At 48.1% G+C, this 25,672-nt stretch overlaps 1 protein-coding gene across 3 annotated transcripts in view; it reads right to left on the bottom strand.

The window, feature by feature from the left end:
- The window catches only part of LOC126943623 (cytochrome b-c1 complex subunit Rieske, mitochondrial), a 1,156,760-nt gene that overhangs the window by 946,529 nt on the left and 184,559 nt on the right, over positions 1–25,672 (bottom strand). The window contains exon 1 of one of the 3 annotated variants that reach the window (XM_050772588.1): positions 13,189–13,192. The exons of the other annotated variants lie outside the window; for them this stretch is intronic. The gene's annotated coding sequence lies outside the window, so the exon portion shown is untranslated. Of the gene's footprint in view, positions 1–13,188; positions 13,193–25,672 lie in introns of those variants that run through there. 3 annotated transcript variants of the gene reach the window in all.

The raw sequence follows: 25,672 nt of genomic DNA, 5'->3' as shown, positions 1-25,672 counted from the left end.
CACTGGTCCAAGAATTTCCTAGCGCCCCTGCTCCCTCGTGTAGAGCAATGGAAGCCTGGCTTCAGGGACAGGAGTACCCTTGTTTTCAGACCCTGCAGGTCCCCGAAAAAGGTCCATGTCATCCTTAAGCTGAAGCTGGACCCATTTCTGGCCCATCACTCTGTCCTAGTGCGACCTGAGGCCGATGGGCACAGCAGGGCCAGGGTTCCCAGAGGTAGAGTGTATGTTGGGGGAGAGGCAGGGGGAGGAAGGGTGAGTGGGAGATCACTGCTGTGGTTTGAATAGGTCCCCTCCAAAATTCACATGTTGGAAACTCAATCTCCAATGCAACAGTGTGGAGAGTTGGGGCCTTTTGGGAGGTGTTTATGTCAGGAGGGCTCTGCCCTTGTGGATGGATTAATGCCATTATAAAAGGGTTTGGGCCAGGTGCAGTGGCTCACGCCTGTAATCCCAGCACTTTGGGAGGCCAAGGAGAGCGGATCTCCTGAGGTCAGGAGTTTGAGACCAGCCTGACCAACATGGCGAAACCCCATCTCTACTAAAAATACAAAATTATTCGGGCATGGTGGTGGGCACCTGTAATCCCAGCTACTTGGGAGGCTGAGGCAGGAGAATTGCTTGAACCCTAGAGGTAGAGGTTGCAGTGAGCCAAGATTGCGCCATTGTACTTCAGCCTGGATAACAAGATGAAACTCCATCTCAAAAAAAGAAAAAGTGTTTGGTGGAGAGAATCTGGGAATCTGGTCCTCTTTTGCCCTTCTACCTTCACCACGTGAGGACATAGTGGTCCTTCCCACTGGAGGACACAATGTTCAATGTCCCATCGTGGCAGCAGAGAGCAGCCCTTAGCAGACACCAAACCTGCTGATGCCTTGGACTTCCCAGCCTCCAGAACAGTGAGAAGTAAATCTCTGTTCTTTATAAATCACCCAGTCTCAGAGACTCGATGACAGCAGCACGAACAGACTAACACAGTCATGTTACTGGTGCTTCAGGCTCTTGGGGAGGGGAGTCTGGGTAGGCCTGTGGGAAGAGTAGGGGAACATGGGGAATGCGGGGCAGCAGGGGGAAGCGCCATAGACTCCATGGGGCGTTTCTCTTTATGGCCTTGTTCCCGTCCCTCTCATCACCGAGGGTCCCTGGGCACCCACCGGGAGCTCCCTTCTTCCCTGGGATCCAGGCAGCAGCTCCCAGCAAGGGCAGTGCTTCCTGGACAGATGCCACTTTTTTCTTTTTTTTTTTTTTTTTTGAGAGAGAGTCTCGCTTTGTTGTCTAGGCTGGAGTGCAGTGGCACAATATTGGCACACTGCAACCTCTGTCTCCTGGGTTCAAGCAATTCTCCCACCGGCCACTTTTGCATGTCCAGGGACCTCTTGAAGAGAAGGGCAGAGGCAGCACAGGGAACCCTAGACTGGGGCCTGAAGATGAGGCCTTGAGTCCATCATCTCCCTTCACCCACTGAACAGTGCAGCCACCCAGGGCATGGCTCTTGTCTGTGGTTTGGGGAGCGTGACAAGACAAGGGTGTCAGGAATTGGTCACCTGGAAGGGCTTTGCTCTTGGATACGCAGGGAATTCCCTGGGGCGGGGCAGAATGCTACCCCTCAGCTCTCCCTCATGGGAGACCCTGGCAATCCTGAGGGAGAAGGCGCTCAGCTCCGCAAATAGCACCTAATTTACTTCCTCTTACTGCCCTGAAGGCCTAGAGCAACAGTTAAGAATCACATTACCGCCTTTTATTGTCTCTAATTTTTACCCAAATGGTTTCTGCTGCACCAGCTAAACAGGCTCTCATTTCCCTTCCCCACGCTGTCACGCTCTGGGTGTGTGCATTTCTAGAGGGGTCAGCCTCTGAATGTTCTTCTCACGTAATGCAAGACGGGCCTTCTGTGCTCCCCTCCGCTCCCTGGGTGGGAGTAGGGGCACCAGGACACCAGGGCTTACTCCTGGGAGGGCCACAGTCCTGCAGTCCTGGGAAGGAGCCCTGTGTTTATCTAGCAACTGTGTGTGCCTATGTGGTGGGGGGACCCTGGAAAGTCTGCAGGGTGTGTCTGCCCATGCACCTCCACCCTCCTCTGACCCTCAGCCCTCTGCCCTGGATCTAAGTCTAGGGAAGCCAGCCCTATCAAGCTGTGTGACAGTGCCCTTTAACCAGACTCCTTTGGTGGTAAGTGACAGAAACCCAAGTGAAACTGAATGCAGAAAAAAGGCCTGATGCTGTGGCTCATGCCTGTAATCCCAGCACTTTGGGAGGCCGAGGCAGGCAGATCATCTGAGGTCAGGAGATGGAGACCAGCCTGGCCAACATGGTAAAACCCTGTCTCTACTTAAAAACACACACACACAAAAGTTAGCCAGGCGTGCTGGTGGTTGCCTGTAATCCCAGCTACGTGGGAGGCTGAGGCAAGAGAATCACTTGAACCCGAGAGGCAGAGGTTGCAGTGAGCCAAGATGGCACCTGGGCAACAAGTGTGAAGCTCCATCTCAGAAAAAAAAATGGGGGTGGGGTGGGTACTGTTTTAGTACTCATGGAGCTGAGCCTGGGAATAGACTTTTTACCATGCACGGGTGGATCACAGATGTCTTGGGAGTCCATCTCCTCCACCTTTCAGCTCTGCTGTGCTGGGCACAGGCTTGCCTCCTAGGCAGCAAAGACAGTGCAGCCAGGGACGCCCCTTAGCTAAGCAGGAAACCTGCTTCCCACGTGGCGCAAGAAAGATCCTGACATCTCATTGGTCAGGCTCGGGTCACAGGCCCACCACTGGGCCAATTGCTGTGCTAGGGATGATGCCTGGGGTAAATAGTCAGGGCTGGTCCGTGTTCCTCTCCTGGCAGCCTATGGAATGTGGACGGGTTTGGGCTTAACCAACCCACATGGAAAGGAGCAACTTCCTAATGGAATATCTAGGAACTGTGACCACAGTTAGGAATGGATCTCTGCTACTAACCTTGGAGGTCCCTTCCCTCTTTCCTGCCTCAGCCCCCATCTCTAGGTCCAGGGCTGGGTGAGAGAATTGGCTCTGCAAGTGAAACCATCCCCACATGGTTGACAAGAATTACAAGTCAGGTTCTGGAGAGAAATATAATTAAGCATCAATCAGGCTGCCCTCTGGCACACTTCCTTGTTGCTAAAATTCATGTAGCACTAGATACTGACTATTTATTTGCACCCCCATTGTTCCTATAGATGGGATTTCAGACATTAGAATCATACGGCTTTTGTCTAAGGATCCTGTAAGACGTTCTTCCCACCTCGAACTCCAGCACCAGTTCGAAGACCCCACAGAGGATGGGGATCAGCCTGAGAACCCAGCTCCTTCCTCTCCCTGCCCCAGGACTTCACCCTGCATGCTTCCACCCATCAACGATCTCCGTACTACACCCACTCCAAAACCCTTACAATCTCCAGCCCCAAACTCCTTGGGGAAGTGGATTGGAGGTTTCCTCTCACCTCCTTTTTCTGTGACCCTCTCTCTTTCTGCTGCAACCCGGTGTCTCGGCTTGCTCACTTGCTGTGAGCATCAGGCTGTGGCCATCATGGTTACATAGGAGCACCTGAAAAATGCTGTTGTTACTCTTGTTGTGTTATTTTGTCCCTGGGCAGATGCGGACAGGAGAATGCTGGTGGGAGTGTCAGGCACGTCCTCCGGCTTTCTCCCTGCCTTCAGCATCTCCTTCCCCTGGAGCAGTGCCCAAAGCCTGCCACTTCCCTCACCACACTGTCTAGAGAGTTCCCAGCCCATGTCCACGTAGGACTTTCTCAGAACCCCACTGTATGGCAGGAAAATCGTTATTTCCCCGAGACCCTGGAGGTGTCGGGGCCTCAGAGGGTCTGTGTGGTAAGAGAGAGGACTTTTCTGCTGGAAAAGTCAGATCAGGCAGCTGCACGGTGCTCCTGCCTCATGGGCATTCAAATACCTTCTTGATCCCTGGTGCTTCTCAGAAAAAATGAAAAAGCTTGAGGACTGGAAAGCTGGGAAGCTGGAAGGACAGAGAGCCTGTCCCCATCATTTCTAAGTGAGGAAGCAGAGACCCAGAGGTTGAGGACTTCACGAGAGCCGCTCAGCAGTGACTGAGTCCGCATCTGCCCAGTGGCCAGTGCAGAGCTGGGACTGGAGTCCAGGTTTCTCTCCGTGGGGATCTCTGAAAGACCCCCAAGTCTGGCTTGGCCTTCCCACCCCCTCCTCTCCTCCCATGCTCACCTCTCCTGGTGTAAACTTGGTCTGTTTCCTTCCAATGCTCACCCATGTTCTTATTCCTAATGTCTACACTGTCACTGCCTTGGTGGGGACATGGAGACTCAGTGGCACACCCTTAGGCTGGGACTGGAGAGAGCAGCCCTGCTGAAGCCTCCAGCCTCTGTGTCCTTGCAGCCCAGTGTGGTCAGAAAAACCCAGTCCTGGAGTCACTGTCTTCAGAACCCCAGGGACCAGGGAGGCAGCAGCCCCCTGCCCTGGGAACAATAGCTGCAGGCCTGGAGGCAACTTGCTCATGTGAGTTGGAGAGCGCTCACCCCAGCCCTGCCAAGCCCCTCTTCTTTTGAAAGAAGCCAAAGTGAGTGGTGATAACCATCAGTTAATTATCGAAGGAATTCTATGCTTCATAAATTGTTTTCTTTCTGAGAGGAAAAGGAAAGTCTTCTGAAAATGGGATTTTAGGGTGTGTTTCAGGCAAATAGGATGAGGTGGGCATTCTCTAAGTCTTAGCTAGTGCAGTGTTCACCAGGCTCCCACTTTCACAGGTCACCATGGCAATGGGAGGACACGGAGCGGGGCATCCCTGGAAAATGGGTTTCTGAGCCCGCGTGCTCATTGCCAGGCCCCTGCAGGGTGGGCCCCATCGGCTGTCTTCCTGCTTCTCCTTCTGGTTCATCATTCTTACTACTCATGAGCACCGACTCTGAGCCCGGCACTGGACTGGTGCTTTCCAGACCGTGCTGTCCTGAGAATTGGGTGTGACGTCATGAAAGGCTGTTCACAGGTTAGGAAGCTGAAACTCCAAGATTCTACAGCATTTGTCCAAGCTTTCCCAGGGAGTCAGTGGTCCCGGTCGCCTGGCTCCCTGGCTCTTGCCCTTAAGTTCTGTGCCTTGCTAGGCAAGAACATCCATCTTTTATAGACCAGGACTCCAGCCTTCCAGTGCTGTCAGCACACCCAGGACAAACATGGGGCTCCTTCCCTCTTTCCCTTGCATGTCTTGTTGGTTTATGATTTATTTTTAACCCAGAGCAAATCCGGGGAGCTGGCCACCCTGTCAGATGCCATTGGCTGGATGCTTCTCTTTTTGCAAGAGAGATGGCTGACTGAGGACCTGCAGCCAGACCTGGGACATACTGTCCAGGACCTGGACTTCATGTTAATGGCATCTTCTGAAATGAGAGAACAGCATCATTACTCCCAGTCCTGTTCTAAAGATGGACCCATCTCTAGGTCAACATCCTCAGCACAGTTCCCGTCCACTTGCTGACATTGTCAAGTACATTGGCCAGGGTTGTATAAGGCAAGGGAGTCAGAAGGAGTTCTTTCTCCTTCTCTCCCTCCTTCCCTCCCCTTCTTCCTTCCTTTCTTTAATAGTATGTTTGTGACAACAAAATTGAAATTTTTTTGGTGTCACGTTTTTCAATTGGTATCCATTCATCCATCCATCCTTCCCTCTGTCAACTCATCCATCCATCCATTCATCCACCTATTCATCCATCCATCCATCCATTCATCCTTCCATCCATCCATCCACCCATCAATTTGTCCATCCATCCATCCATCCTTCCATCCATCCATCCATCCATCCATCCATCCATCTATCCATCCATCCATCCAGACATCCATTCATTTACCCATCCATTTATCCACCCACCCATCCACCCATCCATTAATTCATCTATCCATCCATCTGTCTATCAATTTGTCCATCCACTCATCCATTTATCCACCCACCCACCCATCCATTCATCTGTCAATTCACCCCCATACATTATCTGTCAGTCCATCCGTCCATCCATCCATCCATCCATCCATCCATCCATCCATCCATCTATCCATCTGTCAATTCACCCATCCATCCATCTGTCAATTTGTCCATCCACCCATACACCCATCCATTCATCCACCCCCCCACCCACCCATCCATTCATCTGTCAATTAATCCCTCATATATTGTCTGTCAGTCTATCCATCCATCCATCCACCCATCCTTCCTTCCTTACATTTTTTTCTTTACTTGATGTTTATTTCAATCACTGCTCCATGTGGGCAAAGATTACTCTATCCCTTGAGTCCGTGTTTAGTTGCCCTGACCCCAGCCCTAATTTCCTGTTCACTTTTATATGTCACTTCTTTGGCTGCAATGACAGACCCAGTGGGTCATAAATTGCCCCACTGCAAAGCGTCCTTCTCATATGCAGTGTGACATAGCTCTTCCTCTCCTGAGTCACGGTAGGTGAATGCCTCCAGGCTATCATTCTCTGGATACATGTGGCTCTTTGATCTTGAGCAAATTTACAGGCCCCTAAAAGAACTGGTTTGTCTGAGGAGAACCACCAAGGACAGAAAATTGAGTCTCATCCTTGAGTCAAAATGCAGACTTCCCATTGAAATACAAATCCATCGTTTCAAAAGGTCAGCTGGGATGGGACTTAAAAAAAGAATTGCAGCTGGTTGCGAATAGGGCAATGGAAACAAAAACGTCCCATCCAAGAATATTCTTTGGCCCTGTGCCCACAGCTTCTTCTGATTGTGGCTTGGCCGCATTATCATTCTCTTGCAGTTCCTGTCACTCAGCCTTGCAGGCCTGGAGAGAGAAGGCCAGCCAGAGAGACGGACAGGCGACATGCCAGCAGGTGGCCTCTCTACCTAAGTATACCTTCTCAGGGTGTGGGCATCTAAGCGTAGAGGCAGCTGCCTTTCACCGGCCCCATTCACATTCCCATGTCCCCGGGCCCACTCAGCCTGACCTTGGGCCACATTCTATTTCTTAGAGGGCAAACTTTGGCCAGAAATGAGTGTCCCTTACCTCCTCCACACCATGTTTCACTTCCAACGAACCCACAGGCCTGAACAAAGGTCCTACCCACTTCCCCAAGGGCACGCTTGACATTACCCCACATTCCCATCCCTTCCAACCCTCAACTGAGCCTTCAGTTTTTGGCTCTGTCTCTGAAATAGTTTGGATATTTATCATCTCCAAGTCTCATGTTGAAATATGATCACCAATATTGGAAATGGGGCCTAAGGGGAGGTGTTTGGGTCATGGGGGCAGATCCCTTGTCGATGGTTTGATGCTATCCTCATGGTAATGAGTGAGCTCTCGCTCTGTTAGTTCACACAAGATTTGGTCGCTAATGAGCCAGGCACCTCCTCCTCTCTCTTGCTTCTTTTCTTGCCATATGATGTGCCTACCCATCATTTGCCTTCACCCGTGACTAGAAGCTCCCTGAGGCCTCACCAGAGGCTGATGCCAGCTCTATGCTTCTGGTACAGACTGCAGAACTGTGAGCCAAATAAACCTCTTTTCTTTACAAATTACCCCAGCTTTGGGATTCCTTTACAGCAACACAAAATGGACTCATACAATCTACATGGCCTTCTGAGACTCACACAGCACCTGGGCCTGCCCAGCTAGGGCTGGAGGCGGGAGAGACAGAGAAGTTACCAAGTGAGCTCATTTGCTTATTTACTGCTCCACACCCACCTTGTTCCCAAAGCATTTAATGTAGATGCCAAAAATACATACAGCACAATAGTATGAAAATAGAAAAGAGATCAAGGCAAAGGGATAAACGCAAAGCAGTGAACAGTGAACCAAGGCCAGGGATAAAGTCAAACTATAGAAACTTGTGCTTTAGAAGCGGGGGTGAAAGGTGAAGGGGGTTCCTTCAATAAGTTCCATATGCAAATTTTTAAATTTTCTGTACAATAGGAAGAGCTGACTCCCTGCAAACATACACTGTTTTGCTTTAGGGAAGGATTTTGTCAGAGGTGTGTTTAAAGGGAGTCTCCTTGAGTGCATTTGAAGGAAGATATGGTTTGTAACAACTCCATTTACACAGAACTTTGTGAACAGTGGTCAGTGGGTACCCCCGTCTGTGGATCCCTGACGGCTGTCCCTGGGCAGGCTGTACCACCTGCACAGCAGCTGTTCCCCTCACCAGCTTTGCTAATCAACTCAGTGAGTCGACATGATGGAGCACTTTCCAGGTGTCCTCGCCCAGGGGAGGTGGCAGGAGGACAGGGGCACAGAAGATTGGAACACGTGCCCAGGAGCTGAGTGAGTGATGCTGACTTTGAGCTCAGGCATCCTCAGTACCAGAGGAACAAGGGGGACCACTGCAGTATTTAAGAGGAGACATTGTATAGTGCCTGACCATCATGGCATGGATCAATGGGATGTGACGACTCCCTGGTGGCCTGCAGTTGGGACCCATCTCCTTTGGGGCCTGGCTGGCCTCATGGGTTAGTGAGCCTGCGGCCAGCAGGCACTCACTGCCACTTGCTGAATCATGTGGGTTGAATCTGCTCTCACGGAGCTCTGGGTCCCTACAGGCAGTCCCTGACCCCAGGCAAGGGACAGAGGGTACCCAGCAGGACGCTGCCCCTGCCTTACGTGGAAGCCATGCATCTGGCCTGTTCCCCACATTCTGTGTAACAGGAATTCTACTTGGATCCAGGAGATGGAGTTTTGCTCTTGTTGCCCAGGCTGGAGTGCAATGGCAGCATCTTGGCTCACTGCAACCTCCACCTCCTGGGTTCAAGCAATTCTCCTGCCTCAGCCTCCTGAATAGCTGGGATAACAGGCGCCTGCCACCATCCCTGGCTAATTTTTGTATTTTTAGTAGAGAAGAGGTTTCACCATGTTGACCAGGCTGGTCTCGAACTCCTAACCTCAAGTTATCTGCCTACCTCAGCCTCCCAAAATGCTAGGATTACAGGCGTGAGCCACCACGTATGGCCCAAAAGATGCCCATTTCTGTTTTCTCATGGAAATGTTGTTTAATGGATGTCTTCCTACGCCCTCCCGTCTCCTTGCCTCTGTTCCCTCCCCATCACCTCTCTCTCTTCCTCTTTCTTTCTATCTCAGGGTGATTTCAAAAATCCCAGAATATGACAAGAGGCCTCTAACAAGAGGAGAGAGAATTAAGCCAAATTCATTACAGTAAAATAAGTGGAATTAGGCTTAATTTAAGTAGGTAACAGAAAAGAACGGAGCTGGTCTCTTCCCCTTCCTGGAAGGAGTCCTTTCAGGTTGTTTTTGTTTGTTTGTTTTTGTTTTTTCGCCAAATGGAAGAGTAACATGGCTGCTTGGCTCAGAGCAGCGCCTCCTCCTCCTCTGGTTTGCCCTGTTCTCCTGGACTGGGATTACCGGCTTGCAAGTCGCTGACCGTGGTTGAATTTTATCATTGTTAAGGTTCAGTGCTAACCTCCTCCCCTTATTTCCTTCCCATTTAAAGTTTCAGGGATAATAAATTCTTTTGATTTAGCAATTATGGGAGTACAGAATTAGTCAAACGCGGGCTTTGAGAACAAAGTGGAATGGGGACCCGGTGGGTTTTACCGAGAAGCCACAAATACTCACAGGCTTGCCACGGAAAGATCTGGGGGAAACGGTGCTTTGTTAAGTCTGAAATTGGATGGGTTTTAATTTAAGAGCATAGCTCCAACCCTCACCTCTCTCTCTAAGCAGAAAAATAGTTATGTTTGTGGGTGACATATTCCTGAAGTCAATTGTGCTAAACCACTGTGCTGAAATACATTATATTGACTTGTCTGGGGCTGTGCTTTTTCGAGTACAACATTGAGTTGGCTAGTAATAAAAATAAATAAGAATTATATATCATTTCATTCATTGTTTTGGTATTACAGTTGCAAAATGCATAAGGATATAACACAACATGTTGCAATACAGTTTTAGAAAATACAATGATAAAATTAATCCTCGATACGGAATGATGTGTGTGCATGGGTTAAGAGAGAAGCAGTGGGTGCTTTGAAGGTGCCGCCTGGTCAGGTACTGGACTGACATCCGTGTTCTCCGTGGGTGGGTGGAGGCCAGAACGGGCCTGTAGTGCCCCCCACTGACCAGAAGGGACCCTGTCTGCAGGTGATGTGTGGGGTGACCGCTGCCCTCCCAGGGCAGGCTGGAGCCTGCCTGAACCCCTTCCATTGATGATCCTTGATCAGCTTGAGGCCTGGTCCCCCTGGCTGGACCCTGTTGGGAAGAGAGATAACTAGTGTCCCTGCCCACTGGGCACCGGGTTGGGGTTGGAGCCAAGTAGGACAAGCGTTTGTTTGCTGTTGGTTTCCTTTGTCTATGTAGCAGCCCTGAGCTGGAATGGTTACAGTGGGGTGTAGACAAATGGAGACCCGGGCCCCAGGAGCCTCAGGTTCACTGAAAGTCCCTCAGTAAACACACTGGGCCGTTCACCTGCCAGTCTCTGGGCTCAGACCTGCTGGGGGTGGGAAGCACCCACTGGCCTGGAGAACCTCAGGGTGGAGTTCCAAAGGGGAGGCCCTAACCCTAACCCTGACCTTTAGGTAATCCAGTCTCCTAGTCTGACGGTGTGGGGCAGGGAGGGCCCCCAGACCCATCCCATCCCTGGGCTCTGGCTTCTCCCTGTCACCCTCTCCAGCATCTGCCATCCCCAGACACATGTGCACACACGTGTGGATGCAGCCACAGATGAAGGCATACACGCACATGAGCACCCAGGAGAATGCACACATATGAACATATACACGTGGACATACACACTCATGCATGTAGAGACATGAAGTGGAATTCTCATGTGTGCACACACACACACACACACACACACGGAGACACCTACACACAGAAGACCTTTCCATCCTGTTCTTAAGGCTTCTCTGAGGTGGGACAACCTTCCCCTTCCCCACTACAGCAATAAGGGTCCCAGTCTTGTCTCCTCCCCTGCCCTGCACCCTCCTCCCTGGACCCAGCCCCAGCCCCAGCCCTAGCTTCTGGGCAGCCCCAGCTGCTCCTGGCCTCTCTGGTGCCCTTTCTCCCTCACAGGCAGCATGACCTCTGACTTAGCACCCCAGTGGCTCCCCGCTGCTCTGGTCATGAAACCTCATTCTCACCTTCCCTCCACAGCTCAGTGTGGCCCCGGCCTTCCAACTCTCTTCCCTACACACCCCCTCCCCCAGTCTCATCACCACACCAGCGTGGGGCTCTGTCCATTCTCATGAAGGCTCATGATCCCTGCAGAGCTCGGCTGAGCGCTGCCCCCCACGAGCCCCCAGCTGTACCTCACTAGTCCCCTCCCTTGTAAAACTCTCCCACAGCGGCAGCTACCACCCCTCCTTTGGAGCAGAGGAATGTTACGGTAGCCCGCGTGACTATTCCATTATGTCTGGCTCTCCCTCTAGACTCTTAGCTCCACGAAGCCAGAGGCCTGTCTGCTTGCTGTCTGCCATGTCCCCAACCATGCCAGGGTTCAACACTGTTGCTGGGCAGAGGCGTCAGTAATGCTGCTACAGAGGGATACAGCCTCCCAGAGTTTCTCCTGCTGCCCCAGCCCCCTCCCATGAGGACCTGGGAGAGTCTCGCTTTTCACAGCAGAGGTTGGTGAGCCCCTGGGCAGTCACCTGGGATGAGAACCGTGACCTGGGATGAGAACCTCGGTGTCCCGACTCCTGGCTGGCCTCGGAGACTTCCCCCACTTCACCCCTAGCTGGGCTTGCCGGCAGCCTCCGAGGGTCTCCCTGAATAACTAGAAGGATGTCCCCTGCACCCTCCCACGGCAGACACCAGACCCTGCTGTTAGCGAAGGGAAGGAAGCCAGGCCTAGAAGCCAGCATGTGAGTGTCATTGTTGCTGGGAAGGGATGTGCCCCCACATGGGAACCCGGCCAGCTCACTGCCCTGCCTGCTTAGAGGGAAGACGGAGCTGAGATAGATGTGGAGCAATGGAGTCTGGAACCTGGGGACCTGGGGGCCATGGGGACAGGGACAGTGGGGAACAGAGCCATCAGCTACCCTTAACAAACTGGGCGGTGGGCAGGGGTGGAGGCCCTATCTGCCGCTGTCCCACCCCAGGACCCAGCAGACGGAGAGCCTGACTGGTTCCTCTCTGTGTGTATTCGGGGGCAGAGGTAGGGAAAAGGTGGGAGGAGAGCCCTAACCTGGAGGAAGCAGAGCGCCTCTGGCTGGCGGTGGACTTGGGAGAGGCGCAGGAGGCAGAGCAATGAGGAGGCCCTTTCCTTTCACATGGCCCATCAGCTGATTGTCCCCTGGCTCTCTCTGCCATGGCCCAGGGTGGCCACTGCTACTGCAGGCAACCATGGAAGCTTCGCAGAGGCTGCCTACTGGGTGCTGGCCTGGACCCCTTCCTTCGAGACTCCTTGGCTGGCTAGAATCCTGGCCCCTTACAGGCTGGACTCTGTTAGGAAGAGAGATGGCCAGAGTGTCCCTGGCCACTGGGCACCAGCAGGGGCAAGGGAGCCCAGTTTGAGCTAGGCAGGACAAACGTTTGTGTGTGGTTGGCTCAGGCGGGCTCCACCCCCAAGTCCTGCCCCATGGCAGGGCGTGCATCTTCTTGGTGACCTTGGTGACCTCAAGACGGGGACAGTGCCTGGAGGTCTCTCAACCAAACCAGGCTGCAGGCACTATCGCTTCTCCACCCTGTCTAGCCTGGAGGTGTTTGCACAGGTAGCACCTTGAGCTTCCCAGGCTCATCCTTGAGAAACCTCCCCAGACCTGGCCCCGATCTGTCCACACCTTCCTAGCTCACAGTACAGCCCAGCACGGAGCATCCTGCTTGACTGTCATGTGTTTATTGGGTGATTACTTGACAAGACTGTGGGCTTTTCAAGAGCAGAGTCTCCACAGATTTGGTCAGCTTAGCACCGGGCCTGGCTTGCCACATGTGCTCATTAAAAACCACCGATTCCATTAATGATTATGAGAAGAGTGTGCATGTGGGCTTAAGTGTAGCATGTGCATGACTCTGTGAGAGTGTGTGATCGAGTGCACACATACATGAATGTGTGAGCATGTGTGCACATTTGTGTGCAGTTGTGCATATGGGTATAGTATATGTGTGTGCACATGTCAGTGTGTGGACTCAGCATGTATGTGTCCGTGTATGTGTGGCTATAGCATGTGTGTGCACTGTGATTGTGCATGTGTGTGCACTGTGTGCATGTGTGTGCATGGATATCATGGACTGAATTCTGTGTCCCCGCCCTAGTCCCCAGTGTGATGGTATTAGGAAGTGGGGCCTTTTGGGGGTGATTAGGCTGAGATGAGCTCATGAGGATAGAGCCCCAGGATGGGATTAGTGCCCTTATACAAAGAGGAGGAGACATCAGAGCTCTCTCTCTGCCCTCTGCCCCCGCATATGAGGACTCACCATGAAGGAAGCTGTCCACAAGCCAGGAAAAGAGCCCTCACCAGACACTGCATCTGCAGCACCATGGGCTTGGCCTTCCAGCCTTCAGAACCTGGAGAAATAAATGTCTGTTGTTTAAGACCCCCAGTCTGTGGTTCTTCACTCTAGCAGCCCTGCCTGACTATGAGAGTGGGTACAGTGTGTATGTGTGTGTGTGCATGTAGATGTGAGTGTGAGTGAATGTGTGTGTGTGTAGGTGTGTGAGTAAATTCATGTATTTGTGTGTAGGTGTGAGTATAGTGTGAGTGAATGTACGTATGTGTGTGTAGGTGTGTGAGTGAATGAGTGTGTGTAGGTATGTGTGAATGTGTGTGTATGTAGGCGTGAGTGCGAGTGAATGCATTTGAGTGTAAGTGAGTGAATGTGCACATGTTTGTAGGTGTGAGTGTGTGTGAGTGAATGCATGTGTGTGTAGCTGTGAATGAGTGAATGTGTGTGTGTAGGTGTGTGAGTGAAAGTGTGTGTGTGGGTGTGTGAGTGAACGCGTGTATAGGCAGGTGTGTGAGTGAACACGTGTATAGGCAGGTGTGTGAGTGAATGCATGTGTGTAGGTGTGAGTGAGTGAATGTGTGTAGGTGTATGAGTGGATGCGTGTCTGAGTAAACGTGTGTGTATGTCTAGGTGTGAGTGTGTGTAGGTGTGAGTGTGAATGTGTGTAGATGTGTGAGTGAATGCATGTGTGTAGGTGTGAGTGTGAGTGAATATGTGTACGTAGGGGTGAGAGTGAATGCATGTGTATGTGTAAGTGTGAATGTCTGTGGTTGTGAGTGAATGTGTGTGTGTAGTGAATGTGTGTGTACATGTGAGTTTGAGTGGAAGTGTGTAAGTATGTGAGTGCATGTGTGTAGGTGTGTGTGAGTGAAAATGTGTAGGTCTGAGTGTATGCGTGTGTGTGTAAGTGCGAATGTGTGTAGGTGTGAATGAGTGAATGTGTATAGTGAATGTGTGTGTACGTGCGAGTGGATGTGTGTAGGGTGTGAGTGAATGCATGTGTATGTGTAGGTGTGAGTGAATGTGTGTGTAGGTGTAGGTGTGAGTGAATGTGTGTGTAGGTGAGTGAATGGATGCAAGTATGTGTAGGTGTGAGTTAATGTGTGCATAGGTGTATGTAGGTGTGTGTGTAGGTCTGAGTGTAAGTGAATGCGTGTGAGTGTGTGTTCAGAGTGTTCCCAGATCCCAGATGTTGAGGAGGGACCTCCCCAGGGCAGTGGCACTGAGTCCTCTGAATCCAGGTCTCCCTCCAGAGTCCCCTGGGGTCTCTGAGCACTGCCCTGAGCAGGTTTCCAGGCCAGTGAGTCCCACTGATTTTCCATTCTCGGAATTCTCTGAAATCCACAACCAGCAACTCTTTAGCCTGGGCTGCCACTGGTTCCACATCACCATGTTCCCCCAGCCCCCTACTGTGACACTCAGTGGCTGCTCCTGCGGGTGGAGCCCGTGGTGTCCAGGAGAGTCTGGGAGCTGTGGGGCCACTGCAGTCTTTTACACGGAGAACCTGGGGAGACAGCTGTGCTTCTACTCAACAGCCTCTGCTGAAGGCCCCCGGGTGCCAGGCACCGGGCTGGCTCCTGAGAGGGAGGGAGGACCAGCCATCCCAGCCTGCCTTTGGGGTATCCCTGACAGAGATGTGAAGGGGCCTCTGGGAGGCAGGAGGGGATATTCCCAGCCGTGGCTAGAAGCTGGGAGGGCCTGAGTGTGTTGGGGAGCAAAAAAGCAGGTGCCCTGTTCACACCCCTGCAAGCTCTAAGGACAGGGCGTGGGGTGCCTCTGCCAGAGTGGACCCAAGGGAGCACCTCCACCGCTTTGCCACAGAGCCCTGGCCCTCAGGCTGCTGGAAGGAGCCAATGCACTGGCAACAGGATGTGGGCAGCAGTGCCTGGGAGAGGTAAAGCTGCGCTGTGGAGGGGCTGGAGCAGGAGAAGGGAGCTGGTGATATTAAGCAGTAGCCACGACAGGCGGGAGTGAGCTGGAGGGCTTCTGAGACAGGCTGGTGGCTCCCAGAAATGCACTGTGCGCAAGCGGGAGGCCTGCGGCGGGTGGAAGCCCGGCATTCCCAGGGGCGTACATGTGGCCACTGGACATGGCCCGGCCAAAACAGGGAGAGGGGGTAAACTGGGCTTCAAGGGGACAGGCTAGGCCTGTCTTTAAGGAGCTCATGGGGGTGGGTAGGAGGGGTGGTGACAAGATCTGACAGCAGCTGTTCCCAGTCAAGGTAGACACTGCTATGTGCCACACAGGGCATGCAGACAGGGCGCTGCGAGGGTTGAGGGGAGTAGGGAGGGTGAAATGTGCTCTCCTGGTCTGTGGCAGGTGCCGTGCAAACTTCCTGCTGTGTGTCCCCCTGGTCCGTGTCACCTACATCCTTGATGTCTGCGGCGAATGGCCAGCGACAGTGTTAATGGGTTTCCATAATGCGATCCCCTGACTAACGCAGCTGGGGGGCAGACACACCTCTCAGGCACAGAGCGAAGCCCCCATTGCAGGGTGGTCTGGGGCGCTCTGTAGGGGCAAGTGGGATCCTGGTCGTTTGTTGCTTTGGCTGTTACAGGACCCTTTCTGGAAGGCCACATCTGTTCTTGGAAGTTTACCCAGCAGCCCAAACAGACAGGTCAGATCCCAGCCCTGCAATGTGACTTATTCAGGAATCTTTAAAGTGGCTTTGAGAGTCATTTGGTGCCAGATGTACCAAATACCTTGGATGGGCTAGAGGGCTGGGGCTGTGAGGTGAGAACTTACCTGGCATTGGGACTGCCAGGTACATCCCCAAAGCCACGCCCCTCCAGAAGGCATCTGTTGAGTTTCATATGCCCCAGGAGGACTCTATATTTAAGGCTGGGCAGGAGGACACCCTGAGCAACCATGCTGTCACGACTCAGTCTCTCAGAATGCCATGGCAGTTTAAAAAAAGTACACATACACTTTTTGCCACATCTTAGATGTCCCTCCGCCTACAGAAGCCGTCAAATAAAAATTAATTTTGCTTTAAAAAAACATGCTGAATATTTTTGACACTCAATGTCTGTTCATTTGCATGGGACACGTTCTTCCATAATGAATCATCGTAACTCTTAAATTAAACACAGTCAAAGAATGGTTAATGCCATAACACGCTGACAATTTAACCTGGCCAATATTTTTATTGCCTTGTACAATAAACCTAACAGAGCACAACTTGCTTTTGACTGGTGGAAAATCGGTTATGAACCGCCAGGGAGCGGCCAATTTTTCAAATGCAGCCATTCGGTCATACGATAGCCACTATGACTTTTTTTTTTTCCCATACACTATTGCTGTTATAATCTTTTGAGGATATTTTATCACGGCAATAACTTCCTCAAAATCAGTCTTTATGGCAGTTAATGGCTGGACAGCTGGAGCTATAACTGGCCTTGGCGTTGCCCCCAGCTATTAGCTAACAAACCAGTTGTTATCCACAGGTAACAACCAATTTCATGTGGAATTTTCTTGATAAAGTGCCTCCCTGGATCGAAGGTAGTTTTTTCCCTCTTTTGTCCCAGCTTCAAGCATCTCGGGGAGCTTGGTGAAGAGATGGAAAGTTGGTGGCTCTGTAACTCCCAAGCATAGAGTGGGATCTCTGAGGGCCGCTGTATTGCCATGGGAGAGAGGGGACTGGCTTTTGTCACGGCATAGCTTTGTGAAGTGCAGAGTGACAGTGCAGAGAGACAGGCCGCTCTGCTGAACTGGCTGGACAGAGAAGGGAGATGACTGCCTTGGAGACGCAGAGAATGGACCAGGCAGGGCCAGGCCTTGAATGACCCTGGGAGTTGGGGTGAAAACCAAACAATGGGGTCAATTCCATTCTTGAGACTCATTTGGTGCCAGATGTACCAAACATCTTGGGCAGGTTAGATGGCTGGGGCTGTGAGGTGAGAACTTACCTGGCACTGAGACAGCCAGGTACATCCCCAAAGCCACGCCCCTCCAGAAGGCATCTGTTGAGCTTCACATGCCCCAGGAGGACTCTATATTTAAGGCTCGACAGGAGGACACTCTGAGAAACCACAAGAGAAATCTGCTGAGTGGACAGGCACCTTGTGTTTGATAAATCTCTGTGTTTAGATTTCGATATCCCGGTTTCATGTGTGTTTCACTTTTGATCACCCTCATAAAACGTGAGCTTTTTAAATTCGTGATTTAAGGTTAGGAAATGTTCGTCTATTTTAAAGTGAATATCTTTTATTATAAGGACAAGATTAGCAAATTTGGACCTCGGCACTGATGGCTAAGCTATATTCAAGCACAGGATCCTTGCTGGGATGAAATTCTCCAGGTTAACCCAAGTAAAATTTAGAGCGGGAATGTTGAGATAGAACGCTGGACCAAGAGAAGCTAACAGGTAAAGGGACAGCCTGCCTTCTGCGCCCATAAGTCCTTCTGCTTCTCATGCTGCCTGGAGAGAGGAGCTGCTTCCTTCTTCAGCCATGATTGTGTTTTAATATCCCTGGTACTAAGTGTCAGAAGTGGATTGGGTGTTGCGGAACTAGAGTGATGAGGTAACGTGACAGCGATCACCTGTTTGTGGCAGCAGTTTGAAATTCTGCAGATTGATCAGTGTTTACTGTGTGAGACCCAGAGATTTGATTCCTGAAATCACAGGGCTGATTGCAGTAACTTTATATATGCGTCTTTAACAAGCAGGGCAAAACAAAAAAATTAGTGTTCTTAAAAGTGAAATAAGATATTTCCAGCCTGGAGAGAAGACCAATTAAAATCACTTCACATTTTTAAATGAGTTTTCATTTGAGAGAGTGGAATTCTTTGAAGAATATGAGTTTTACTAAATATTTGAAATCATCATATATTGTGCTTATTTGAAGCCCAGGTTGCTTATAAATTCAATGACAAATTGAGAAGTAAGCACAGTATTTATGTCTGAATTATCTATTGGGTGACTCCCATGCTGGGGCAGGTCCCGGTTTCTTAAATTTGGAAGGTCACTCTGGGTAAAGTGGAAGGTAAACTAGGCTTCCTGCGAATTCCCAAATTCAAATACTGCCACCGGACTAAAGCAATTCCATGATTTTAAATCATTCTGAATTTCATAAACCCAACTCTTTAACCTTTTGTAAATGACAAAAAGTGCAACCCATTCTTAACATTTCTGATCATTCCACACGATGCTGGCCCCATAAAGCTCATCTTTTCCAAATTTAAGCACTTAAAAATGTGAAGTGCTCCAATAAATTTAAATTGGCATATGCTACGCATATCAATGGGAAATGATTCAAGCATTAGAGGCTGGAAGTGGTGAGTGAGGGCAAGCACGCCAGAGCATCCATTGTCACAGGATTGATTTTTAATGACTTTCTATTGATTCGGTGCCTTTTAAACCTGACGGCCGAAGGTTGGTCTGCATATCTATCACACTGTATCTTTGGCCGATGCACTCTCCCGAGGTGAATGTAGGTTGCTTTCCCCCTCTTGCCAAGACAGCCTCCTACGAGGATGCAGGTCCTTCGGGGATAGGTCCTGGCTTGCATAGAGCCTTCCAGGGACAAGAAGTGAACAGCCACCTGGCAGAAGTGCAGCCCAGTCTTCAAGGCTCCAGTGGTTGTAAGCAACAGCATCCAATTCAAGCCAAAAAGGGATGCACCACCTCTCATAACTCAAAAGGCCTAGGGTGGGTCACGGATGGCTGGGTGCAGACACTTTCTCCTCCCCCTTTCCTGTCTCTCTCTCACTTCACTTTCTCTCTGGTTCTCCTGCTTCCTCTTTAGTTGCACCTCTCCTCCATTTCTGCTTCTCAGTTGGGATATCTTCAGGCAAGGCTCTGTGCACTTTGTAGCCTCAGGCAGTTCCAGGCTCCTGTTCTCATGCTCCCAAGTTTGTCAGAAAGAAATGCTGTCTCAACAATATAAACCAAAAATACAATTCTAAGGCCTCCCAACCATCTGAATGGAGCCCTCCTCTCAGTCAAGGGCACTCCAAAGTTAACCTGAAAAACTAGTTCAGACCCTGATGGGAAGGGGGAGCCAGACATGCCTCATGATACCTTCCTCCTTTTGGGAATTACTGACAGAATAGACTCTTTAAGTCTGATAAGAAACATTTACAATATATTCTCTTTGAAGCCTGAGACTTGGAGGCATCATCTGCATGATAAAACCTCAGGCTCCACACCTTATCATAACCTACGCATTTCTTTCTATTGATAATAACTCCTTCAACCAATTGCCAATCAGAAAATCTTTGAATCCGCCTATGACTTGGAAGCTCTCTGCTTCCAGTTATCTTGACATTCTGGGCCCAACCAATGTACATTTTACATACATTGATGCTTTATGTCTCCTTAAAATGCATAAAACCAAGTTGTGGCTTGACCACCTTGGGTGCATGTTCTCAGGATCTCCTGAGGGATATATCCCAGGCCATTTGTCACTCATATTTGGTTCACAATACATCTCTTCAAATATTTTACAAAGTTTGACTCTTTGTCAACAACAATATTCAAAAGAGGCTCTGAATCATGGGTCACTGGACCAACTTGGGTCATGGGTCCAGTTCTAAGCCAGTCTCCACGGTCAGGGAAACCCTATGTTCTGATTGGCCACATTCTCACTCCTAGAGCTAGGAGTGAAATAAAATCCCAAACACTGGAACTAGGAGTGAGGGAGAGATAAGTATGAGTCCTATATGGGGCATGGAGGTCCCTTCTGACTCCAGATGTTTCTTATTCTCTCTGTTGTGAGCAATTGCTTCTGCTTGCTTCCTTACAATTGTTCCAGGAAAGGGTTCCCAATCCAGACCCCAGGAGAGAATTCTTGGATTTCACTCAGGAAAGAATTCAGGACAAGTCTGTAAAGTGAAAACAAGTTTATTAAGAAAGCAAAGGAATAAAGAATGGCTTCTCCTTAGACAGAGCAGCCCCGAGGGCAGCTGGTTGCCAATTTTTATGGTTATTTCTTGATGTTATGCTAAACAAGGGTGGATTATTCATGCCTCCCCTTTTTAGAACATAGAGGGTAACTTCCTGACGTTGCCATGACATTTGTAAACTGTCATGGCACTGGTGGGAGTGTAGCAGTGAGGATGACAAAAGGTTATCTTGGATTTGGGGGGATTTGGCTGGCTTCTTTACTGCAACCTGCTTTATCAGCAAAGTCTTTATGACCTGTATCTTGTGCTGACCTCCTATTTCATCCTGTGACATAGAATGCCATAATCATCTGGGAATGCAGCCCAGTAGGTTTCAGTCTCATTTTATTCAGCCCCTATTCAAGATGGAGTTACTCTGGTTGGTATGTCTCTGACACAATTAGGTGTGCTGTGTAATTTGTCATGGCCAGTGACCATGGAAACTAAGTGTGTCACTTCTTGGCGAAAACTAAGAATTCCAGGTAGTGGATGCTCTTGCAGCCTGGGACCAGAGTAGAGAGGCCCAGGAGTGGAGTCCTTGGCCAGCCAACCCGTGATTAACATGAACAATGAAAGCGAACATTGGTTATTAGAAACCACAGATATTTGAGGATTGTTCACTGACACAGCATAACCTAGCCTAATTTGTATGATGTGGACATCAGTATCAGAAATGAGGTCTTACCAAAACCAAAACCTAAAATGTATGGCATTGACTTTGTGTTGGGGTAGTGAGCAGTGAAGAAACTTACCAGAGGCCGGAAAGATGGCAAACTATGTGATGATGTAGTGAAACATTTGGCAAAACTATCACCTGCAGTAATTCAGGAGACAGAATGGAAACTTGCAGTTCTTGGGGAGAGTTTTGGGGATGGAATGTTCATGATGTGTGGTGGTGGTTGTTTACTGCCTTTGGCAAAGTATCAGAAGAAAAAGATGAATTTAAAAATAATATTCTGATTTGTAAGCAGCAATCAAAGAATACTCAGGGAGTACTAGGGTTGGAAGACCCAACTCCTTCTCAACTCCTAACAGCAAAAGCTAGAGTTGAGAAATACTTTCAATGACAAAGACCTTACAGAAATATGAAATTATGAACATTGCTTTCACACCCATTGTTAAAGTCTCTGAATGTACTAAAGTGTTTCAGGAAAATACTCATCAGAGGATGTGGAGCCCCTTGAATACTTTCAGTTGGACAAAATTCTGAGGGAAAAGGAAATTAAGATGAGATCCTCTTCCCAAAGTTTGATAGGTTCAAGGCATGTATTATAAAGCTTAAGGAGAGATGTGGAGAATTGGAAAAATATCCCTCCCTCCTGCATATTAAGAAAAGAAATGGACAATGAGCAAGTGCACACCCTTTGTTGAACCTATCAGAGAGCTGAGGCCCCAGGACAACACTAACCCCAAATCTGGAGATTGACAGGGATCTTTGGGGGAAGCAGCAGCATGGCACTTGCTTAGCTAAGGGCAGAAGCCATCAGACACTGGTGGGAAGGATTCAGCTAGAGTAGTGGACGCATGAGTGAAGGCTGAGAACAGGCTGGTGAAATGATGTAAAGCCCATGGGGCTGCAGAAACAAAGGCAGGTGTGTAGCCTCTGGCAAGCTTCTTCTCCTCAAACCCCACCAGGCACTCACAGGGAAGACTGGGAAGGATCTTGAGAAAGTTTCCTTTGTTTAGGACTTGGGAAGGGAAAAATAATCACTGCAGGAGAGGCAGAAAACTCTACTCAGGCTATTCTCTTCTATCTCTCCTAGGAAGCAAAAGCCTTAATTTGCAAGACAAAGGGCATCAAAGACTGTTGTTGCACTTAGGGCATTAAGAAAGTCCATTGCAGCTGGGATAAGAGAGCACGAAAAAAAAATACTCTAGCCTTGGGGAAGTGGTAGGAAAAGGTACTGGATTCAGAACCTATAACTACAGCCCATAAAATCAACGGTTGCTCTAGTTACAACTAGAGGAATTTGAAGCTTCTGGTGCCTAGAGGGTAACCATAGTAACAACAAACCTCAGACCCAGTCTAACTCCTAACAAGATTAATATAAAACTCCACATTAAAGACCCAGAAAAAAAAAAAAAGTTATGCCCATTTCTGAGCTTAAAATGCTTTAATGGAAAAGATGCACAGCATATGAAATCAGATGGGTAATTCCAGAAGAAAGATGGAAACTATAAGAAGAATCAAATGGAAAAGGTAGAGATAAAAAAACAGAAACAAATATTGATAATTGAATTATTCAGGGCTCCCCAGAGGGACAAAACCAATAGGAGATTATAGATGTAGATATAGATATATGAGGAGGATTTATTACGGTGTGTTGTCATTCTTGCATTGCTATAAAGAAATACCTGGGTCGGGCGCGGTGGCTCACACCTGTAATCCCAGCACTTTGGGAGGCCGAGACGGGCGGATCACGAGGTCAGGAGATCGAGACCATCCTGGCTAACACGGTGAAACCCCGTCTCTACTAAAAAATACAAAAAACTAGCCGGGCGAGGTGGCGGGTGCCTATAGTCCCAGCTACTCGGGAGGCTGAGGCAGGAGAATGGCGTGAACCCGGGAGGCAGAGCTTGCAGTGAGCCGAGATCCGGCCACTGAACTCCAGCCTGGGTGACAGAGCAAGACTCCGTCTCAACAAAAAAAAAAAAAAAAAAAAAAAAAAAAAGAAATACCTGAGACTGGGTAATTCATGAAGAGGTTTAATTGGTTCATGGTTCTGCAGGATTTACAGGAAGCATGGTGCTGGCATCAGCTCAGCTTCTGGGGAAGGCTTAGGAAGCTTACAATCATGGCAGAAAGTGAAGGGATAGCAGGCATGTCACATGGCCAGAGCAGGAGCCAGAGAGAGTAGGGGGTGGAGGCGCCACACACTTTTAAATAACCAGATCTCATGTGAACTCAGAGCAAGAGCTCACTTATCACCAAAAGGATGACTGAGGTCATTCATGAGAGATCCACCCCCATGATCCCAAATACCTCTCACCATGCCCCACCTCCAACATTGGGAATTACAATTCAACATGAGACGTGAGTGGGGACAAATATCAAAACAATGTTATAAGGGAATTGGCTCACACAATTATGGAGGCTGAGAAGTTCCATGACAGGCTGTCTGTGAGCTGTAGAGCCTAGGATGCTGGTAGCATGGCTTCAGAACCAGGACAGCTGATGGTGTAGCTCTCAGCCTGAGGTCAAAGGCATGAGAGCAATGAGCCCAGAATTGTCCAAAGACAGGAGAGGAAGAGTATATGTCAGCTCCAGCAGACAGATCAACATATTTGCCTCTTCCCTATTTTCGTTCTCTCCAGGCCCACAGCAAATTGGATGATGCCTACCTACACTGAGGGTGGCTCTACTCCACCTAGTTCACTCAGACTCATATGCTAATTTCCTCAGGAAACGCCTTCACAGACACACCCAAAAACAATGCTTTACTAGATTTTTAGGTATTTTTTATACTTAAGACTAAGAAAACTAATCAAGTTGACACCTAAAAATAACTATCAAAATGCCTTTGACAGGCTCATCAATAAAATTAACAGCTGAGTGAACAGCAAGCTTGACAGCTAAGTGAATTTGAAGATAGGTAAAAAGAAATTGCCTAAGTGAAGCACAAAGAAAATGAAATTTACAAAACAAATACACAAAAAAGACAATAGTGCATCCAAGAGTCGTGGAGCAATATCAAATAATATATCATATGCATTATTGGAATTCCAGAAGGAAAAGAGAAAGAATGGGGCAGAAAAATGATTTGAAGAAATAATGACCAAAAATTCTCTAAAATTAATGACAGACACAAAACTACAGATCCAAAATGCTTAGACAATACCAAGGAGGATAAATAGACCTACCCTCAAAAAGCAAAGTAAAAAAACATGTGGGCATGTCAAATTCCATCTGTTAAAAACAGAAAGCAAAGAAATCCTGAAGGCAACCAGAGAGGGAAAAATACTCATATTCAATATGAAACAACAAAGGCACTTGTTATCAGAATTCATGCAAAGCAGAAGACAGTGGAGTGACATCTTTAAAGTACTGAAAGAAAATAGAATTGCCTACCTTAAATGCTATACCCAATGAAAATGGGTTTCAAAATGTAGGAGTCATAGAGTTTCTCCATTAAAAAAAAATATTAGAGAATTTATCACTTGAAGATGTGCTCTATAAGAAAAGTAAAAGGAAGTTCTTCAGGCAAAATGAAGATAGTCTCAGATGAAAACTTGGAAGAGTAACAGAAACAAAATAAATGAAAGTAAAATATATTTTACTTTATTTTTTAATTACTATAAAAGAAAACTGTCTGAAGCAAAACATAAATAGCAATTATTTGTATATTTATACCTATGTAAAATATGTGGTAATAACACATAGAATGGGAGGGAATAATTGGAGGTGTACTGTTGGAAGGTCTTTACACTACATGTAAAACATGTATAATACTACATGTAAAATATACTTCATGTATATTACATGTAAAATACTACAAGTAAAACGGTATACTATTACTTGGAGATAGGCTCTGATTAATTAAAAATGTATATTATAAACCCTATGACAACTACTAATGAAATAATAAGAGATGTAAATAATCAGTCCATGGTGGAGATAAAATGGAATCATAAAAATATTTAAATAATTCAAATGATGGGAGACAAAAGAAATAAAAACAGAAGAAATGAATTGAAAAAAGCTGCTAAGATAGATTTTAATCAAAATGCAATTTGAATCAATAACCACACTAAATATGTATGTCTAAATACACCAATCAAAAGGCAGAGACATCCAGGTTGGATAAAAAAGCAGTATGCTATCTACAATATACTATGTACAAGAAACTCACAATATGATATCTGTAGTATACCTGTATAAGAAACTATAAAGAGCTATGTTGAAAGTAAAAGGATAAAAAAAAGATATATCATGCACACACTGATTTCATTTCTCTTGAGTATACATCTAGGAGTAGAATTTCTGGGTCATATGGTAACTCTATCTTTAACTGTTGGGAGAACTGCCATGCTGTTTTTCCAAAGTGGTTGTACCATTTTACATTCCCACCAGCAGTGTTTGAGGGTTCTGATTTATCCACATCCTTGTCAACACTTGTTTATATTTGACTTTGATTACAACCATTGTATTAGTCCATTCTCACAATAGAGAATGGAAAAACAATAGGAAAAAAAATCAATGAAACCAAAAGCTAGTGCTTCAAAAAGATAAACAAAATTGATAAACCTTTAGCTATATTGATAAAAAGAAGACTAAAACTATTAGAATCAGAAATGAAAAAGGGAACATTACTACTGACTTTACAGAGATAAAAAGGTTTATAAAAAAACTCCTATGAAAAATTGTATGCCAATAAATTAGATAACTTACATAAATC

This window comes from Macaca thibetana, chromosome 19 (genome assembly GCF_024542745.1).
Source record: "Macaca thibetana thibetana isolate TM-01 chromosome 19, ASM2454274v1, whole genome shotgun sequence".
NCBI classification, from domain to species: Eukaryota; Metazoa; Chordata; class Mammalia; order Primates; family Cercopithecidae; genus Macaca; species Macaca thibetana.
Note: the sequence above shows the minus strand (reverse complement) of the source record. Positions and strands in the feature narration are given on the sequence as shown.